The sequence below is a fragment of the Chrysochloris asiatica genome, unplaced genomic scaffold (assembly GCF_000296735.1).
Source record: "Chrysochloris asiatica unplaced genomic scaffold, ChrAsi1.0 scaffold00228, whole genome shotgun sequence".
Lineage (NCBI taxonomy): Eukaryota > Metazoa > Chordata > Mammalia > Afrosoricida > Chrysochloridae > Chrysochloris > Chrysochloris asiatica.
Genome location: NW_006408746.1, coordinates 2,364,479 through 2,371,779, shown reverse-complemented (window position 1 = coordinate 2,371,779; position 7,301 = coordinate 2,364,479).

Here is a 7,301-nt window from a genome sequence, read left to right as displayed (position 1 = left end):
TATGTATTCCATCTGATGAGGTCCATGTGTATAGTCATCTCTTTTGCTGCCTAAAGAAGGTATTTGAAATGAGTCATAGTGACCCTCTAAAGTATTTCCAAGGCACATCTTGTGGGTTTGAACAACTGACCTTGGAGTTAGAAGTCCAGTGTTTTTCCTATAGCACCACACTATAACTCTGTGCTAAATTTAAGTGAATTTAATTTTCCAACATATTTATCAAATTTTCAGGCAAAATAATTTACAATATTAAGCTAAGACTATCAAAAATCCAAAATTACATTATGTAGCTTATTTCTTGGAATAAATTTTATTGTTTTACCATTTGGACAGCAAAGAAAATATGAATAAACTACAGGAACCCCAGTTATGTAGTGGTCAAAGAGGTTGGCTATTAACCAAAAGGTTAGAAGTTTGAACCTACTAGCCATTCTGCTGGAGACAGATGTGACAGCTGGCTTCCATAAAGAAGCCTGGCTTCCATGGATGCCCTATTGGGAAATTGTAATCTGTCCTGTGGCGTTACTATGAATCAGAGTTGATTTGATGGCAATGGGCTTGGCTTGTTTTGGTCAGTAAATTCATGTTTAACTTTTAAATTGTAATCAAGTAAATCCTTTTAAGAGCAACACTTTTTTTTTTTTCTACATGACAAATTAAGTTATTCTGGATAAACATGCAGTATTTTGTTAGCAAAATGAAGCCACTTAAGCCTGCATTGCAATTTTACTGATTGGCACATATGAAAGACTGAAAAACAAATGTTGTTTTGCAAGGATGTTTTCTGTTTTCACAAATACACCCACGCTTGCTAAGAATGAATAATTTGGACCTAGAAGTTTCCTCTAGAAAACTTTGAAAATTCTTTAGTTTGATCAATCTTCCTACACAGTTTTCTAATTATTTGGGACATCTGCATGAAAATATGTTATTCAATTTAGCTGCTCATTCTCTTAATAACCATCAACTGAGTATTAATATTATAATTTCCTGAATAACTTTCTATTTGATTCTCATGTAAAGATATTGTTTTATATTTTCCCTGAAGCCTTGATTCCTTTAAGGATCATTTCCCATCCCGATACTATTTATAATCATCTGTGGTAGACCTCTGGTTTGTTTTATGGTTTGCTTTTTCTACTTATCCTATCAATATTCTTTTCTTCTGTTATAAGCTTCCAAGTTTCCTATGAGGAATCTCTATTAACCCCTCTTATTCCTTGTGGTCTGTATAGATGGGGTTGATTCCAAACTCTACAGGTGGACTCCAACCTGTGCAGTCAACAATGATTACAGTGTTGAATCCAAGGAATACTAATGAATCAAATTCAATTAAGAGAAATCAGCCTAGACACTAGTGGGAACTCATAGGATATTCTCTTTCCATTAGGCTTGTAAAACAGGAATGTGGCAGCATATGATAGGCATTAACCACAAGGTCCGCAGTTCAAACCCACTAGTCATGCCTCAGGATTCCTATGTTGTTGTTGTTAAGTGCTATTTAGTCGGTTATGATTCACAGCAACCCTGTTTAGTGTTTCCAAGGAGCTCCTGCTGACTTTGAACCACTGACCTTACATTTCAATCTGACCTTGCATTATCCCACAGCACAATACCAGGATTCCAGAAACCCAATACAGGCTCACTGCTAGTCAGAGCTGAATGAAAGCCCTTCTACAATGACACCAACAACAATAGCTCAGTAACTTCTGGACAGAGCCCATCTAAGAAAGAAGCCAAGAGAGGAAAACAGAACCAAAAGGTGGAGAGAGATTTCTGATACAATTTCTTGAGCACCTGGATTCAGATATGTCTTCCCTAGATATATTATGCAGTCAACCATTGTTTTAATTAATCCAGTTTGTAAATAAAATAGTTTAACTTTTATTCCATTTGAACTGATCTTTTATCATTGAAAACGGTGATATTCATATCTGGTATATCATAGTGCACTACAGATACTTGACTACCTTTCTCACTACTAAAGATGAATGCTAGCGCAGCCTCCTTCCACTCTGCAGCCATCATAACCAAGTCTAAATATATGACCTTCATTTAAAACACTAGAAATCCTGTTAGGTTTCATTTTAATCATCTTGTGCTTCTCAATATATGTCTGGGCAATGTGCAGCATCATTGTTTTATGTTGACATATTGACTTATTTTTACATCTGGAAATGTGCTTCAATCCTTTGTTTTGATAGTTCCTAAAACATGTTTTAAATTTAATATCATTTTTAGATAGTCAGAAACACATTAAAATGTAGATAATAACTCATACTAAAGTAATATGACCACAAATGAGTATTTGAGAAACATAATAAAGACAATTGGTAATTCTAAGAGTTGTCAGAGGAAATGGGTAAAACAGAATAGAGCATATTTAAAAAACCCTGACTCACTCCCCAAATTATATCACTTATTTGCCTATTGTACTACATGTACAACCACCGTTAATAATTTTACCTTTTGAATTTAATAAAATAAAAAATTAGTTGGAAAGTACAACTTAAGATGAACAAAGTTGGAGGCCTATCATTTCCTGATCTCAAAATTTACTACACAGCCACGGTGATCAAAACAGCCTGATAGTAGTACAACTAAAGACAAATAGATCAATAGAACAGAGTTGAGAACACATAGTAAATCCATCCAGATACAATCAGTTGCTTTTTGACAAAGGGTCAAAACATACTAAATGGGTAAGAGACAGTCTCTTTAACAAATAGTGCTGGCAAACTGGAAATCCACTTGCAGAAATATAAAACAGACCCATATCTCATACCATATATAAAAATAAACTCATATAGACCTAAATGTAAAACCTAGGACTATAAAAATGTTTACTGAAAAATAAGGGTCAAACTTAGGGATTCTGATACATGGCATAAATACATTATGAAACGTAATTAAAACACACAAATAGAAGAAGACAAACTATATGACTGGTACTTCCTGAAAATTAGATACTGAGGTACATTGAAAGATTTCACCAGAGTAAAAAGAGAACTCAGAGACTAGGGAAAAAAAAAAAAAATGTTTTCAATGACATATGAGACAAGAGGAAAAATCTTATTTATAGAATAAGATTTTTAGAATTTTATAGAAAACTACAACACCTCTACAAGGGAAAGACAAATAGTCCAATTAAAAAATGGGCAGAAGATATGAACAGATACTTCACCAAAGAAGACATTCAGGAAGCCAACAAATTTTTGAAGAAATGCTCTGCATTACTAGACATGGGAGAAATGCAAATCAAAACAACAGTGAGATATCATCTTACCCTAACATTAATTGCAAAATTCAAAAAAGTAGAAAACAACAAAAGCTGGCAAGAGAGTGGAAAGACTGGGACCCTCCTACATTGCTGGTGGGACTGTAAAATTGTGCAGTCCCTGTAGAAAACAGTATGGCACTTCCTCAAAATGTTGGAAATAACGATACCATGTTGCCAAAGAAATACGAGGCATGACACGAGTTGATATAATCACACCCATGTGTATTGCAGTACTATTCAATGGGTGTGAATAACAAAAAGATGGAGACAGACTAAAAGTCCAGCAATGGAAGAATAGATAAATAAACTTTGGTTCATGCACATTATGAAGTACTACACAAATTGAAGATCAACAATGAATCTGTGGAAAACCTCATAACATAGATGAGCATGGAGGACATCATGCTGAGTGAAACTAGTGAACCACATAAAGACAAATAGTGTATGAGACCACAATTGTGAAAACTCAAGAAAAGGTTTTCATGCAAAAAGAAACATTCTTTGATGGGTACCAGGGGTGGAAAGGAGGAAAGAATAATCCACTGGCTACAGTGAAGACCATGTTATCTTGGGTGTACAGAGAAGCAATTTACAACCAGAGGGAAGCTGGCAGAAGAATGATGAAGACAGGTGAAGACACAGGAAGAATGCAATGGTTAACAGGAGCAGTCCTGGCATGGATAAAGCACTGAACCATGAAGTTGGTTTGAATTGCAAGGTTGGCGGTTCAAACTCACCAAACACTTCTTGGAAACCCTATACAGGGTCACTATGAGTCAAAACTGACTGGCTGACACCTTACAACAACAGCAACAACAACAACTACACACAACCCTGCAATAACAGTGTTCTTCGGGTAGACACATGACTAGATACAGAGGCTATATGGGTATGGGAGGGAGAGGGGGAGCATATCCACAAATATAAAAAGATTTGACAGAGGATGTTTCTATATGGATATTTTTCTTTGCTGAAACACAACTATGAATGTGGTGGAGCATACAGGGAGAAAATGATGCAAACCTCTTGGACATTACCAAACATCTTAAGGCAATAAATTGATGCATCTGGTATCTCAGGACCATAGTCTCAAGGGACAATATGGTCAATTGACATAACATAGTCTATGAAAACAACGTTCTACAGCCTACTTTGGTGAGCAGCGTCTGGAAACTTAAAAGCTTATGAGTGGCCATCTGAAGTGAAACCTTGTGTCTTTCCATGACACGAGTTGAATGAATGAAAACTGAGGATTGTTAGCAGAAGAAAGAAGAATGATGAAAACTGAGGATTGTTAGCATCTGTTGGAACCCTGGTAACATAGTGGATTGTGAGCTGGACTGCTAACCACAGGTTAGTAGTTCAAATCTACCAGTTGCTCTTCAGAGGAAAGATGAGGTTTTCTACTCCCATGAAGATTTACAGCCCTGGAAATTCTATACAGGATTGTTATGAGTCAGTGGCACACAACCACCAGCACCAGTATCAATTAGTCCAATGGACAAATGGAGCATATGAACATCAGTGTCCATGACTCTGAGACCAGAAGAACTAGATTGGGCCCAGTAGTGTTGTGGGATAAAACACTGGACCACAAGGTCATTTGAATCACAAGGTCAGTGGTTCAAACTCACCAGTCACTCCTTGGAAATACTATACAGGGTCACTATGAGTCAGAACTGACTCAACGGCACTTAAAAACAACCACTACCAACTGTTCTGAAAGGAATCACATTAGAAGGTCCTGGATAGATTGGGAAGCAATGTGGAACAAAAATCAAAAGTGTAGAAGATCAGGCTTACTGGTCAGAAAGAGGTCTGGAATGGAATGCCTTTCGTTGTACTAATTGTCAACTAAGCAGTGGATAGGTATATAGTGGGGACAACAACAATTCGTGAGGAATGGTCACCATGGAATGGTTAACCAGTCAAGGTAAAAACGGCAACATTTACTTGGGAACAAAGTTCAAAGAGGCTGGGAAGGAGAATGGAATGGAAGTAGGAACTGCAGGAAGAAAGTGTGGAAATTGTTGTTTATTACATGAAAGGGGCTGCAAATATTGAAATGAAATAATGTGTCTGATTTGTTGGATGAAAAACTGATTATCTGCTCTATAAACCAATCAATTCATAATAAAAAAGTTTCCAAAAAAAGTAAGCTGGGTGGTAAACATATGACCATGTTTTCTACTGAAAAAATCAAAACACATAGCATGACATCCCTGGAAGAAAAAGAAAGAAAGAAGGAAGGAAGGAAGGAAGGAAGAAAAAGAAAGAAAGAAGGAAGAAAGGAAGGAAAAAAAATATATATATATATATGAAAATATAAGTATTCCAGACCATACATTCCAAGATTCAAAAAAAATTAACATGTAACTCCAAACTACACATGAAAAAATTTTCCTTATGTCTGACTGATACAACTTCAAAGGATGTTGTTTGTTTGTTTGTTTCCTAGTAAAAGTTACAGGAAACTAGAATAGGATTTGAAATAAATGGTTCTGCTTTTTCCCAACCTTCCACCACCTCACCTCACCCAATCCCATCCCACCCCCAAAATTGTTGTTGTTAGTGCCGTCAAGCTGGTGGGCTTGAACCGCCGACCTTGCAGTTCAAATGGCTTTGCAGTCTGGCGAATTAACCCACAGCGCCACACCAGGTCTCCATCCAAAAAACAGAGAAGTGCAAATTTTCCAAACTTCAAAAATGTTGTTGTTGTTGTTGTTAAGTGCCGTTGAGTCGGTTCCGACCCATAGCGACCCTGTACAGGGTTTCCAAAGCGTAAATTTTCTAAGCTTCATTTTCTTCATCAAGTCTGTTGACAAGGGACATTATATTACTGCTGACTTCTAGCTCACTATTCAGGTTAGAATCATAGAAAAAGCCTTAAAAATAGAACAGTTTCATTAATAAAACCCTTGTTTTACTCCAATTTACATGAGTTTCATTATGAAAAGTAATTGGCCTCATTGAATTTACTGTGGAAGTCAGTTAATATTTCATACAAATACACAGGGAAAATTTAGGATAATACAAGGTCATATATGTTGTAAAGAAACTGAGAAAGCCTCAAGTAAAAAAAAAATTTTAATTAAAAAGCAGTTGTGTTATGTACCGTGGAGTCAGTTGCGACTCATAGTGACCCTGCAGAGGGTTTCCGAGGCTGCAAATCTTTACGGGAGCAGAACGCCTCATCTTTCTCCAGTGGAACAGCTGGTAGTTTTGAACTGCTGACCTTGAGGTTAGCAGCCTGATTCATAACCACTATGCTACCAGAGCTCTTTTTAGGACTACTTAAAAGCACTCAAGCTAATATTAAATATTTAAATTTTGTGTGAATAAATGTCATGCTGGACAGAAAAATCTATGGTCCCACAAGCAATGAGTTTAATAATACGTTTTGGTGACTGTGTCATGGTCTGTATCAATGCCATAATAATTGAAAACTGCACTGGACAATTTTGCTTTTTTCTCCTCTTGTCTCAACTATTCCAGTCACATAAACAAAGTATCTGTCAGAGCTGGAAATGAATACAAAGCTTGATTTTTAAAGTGTATCATTTCACAAGAAATACTGAACAGACTTTTAAGTAAATAAGATCACTGGTACTCTCAAATTCCAGTTGCTATTCCTGACAGCTAGTTCAAAAGGCATATGGGTTTCAGATGGGCTACAATTTTTAAAAAGTATGTAATAAAGTTACTAAGATAATACTAGTATTCCTTCTGCCCCAATTAGTTCATTGAAAAAATTACAGGAAACAAATTTAAACTACCTTCCAATTGACAGTATAAATCAGAGAAAAAAATAGATGTATTTCTTTACTTGCTTTTGGAAGTAAAGGACACAGAGTCTGGAAATTAATGCATTACCACATATTAAGCAAACTCTGAAGTCACGTACAAGGGTAACTCAAAAAGTATTGTTACAAAATCCGCATTAGAAATCACATGGGTGATCTCACAATGGGACCAAAGGAAATCAAAAGAATAATAACAGAATACTATGAAGAGTTGTACT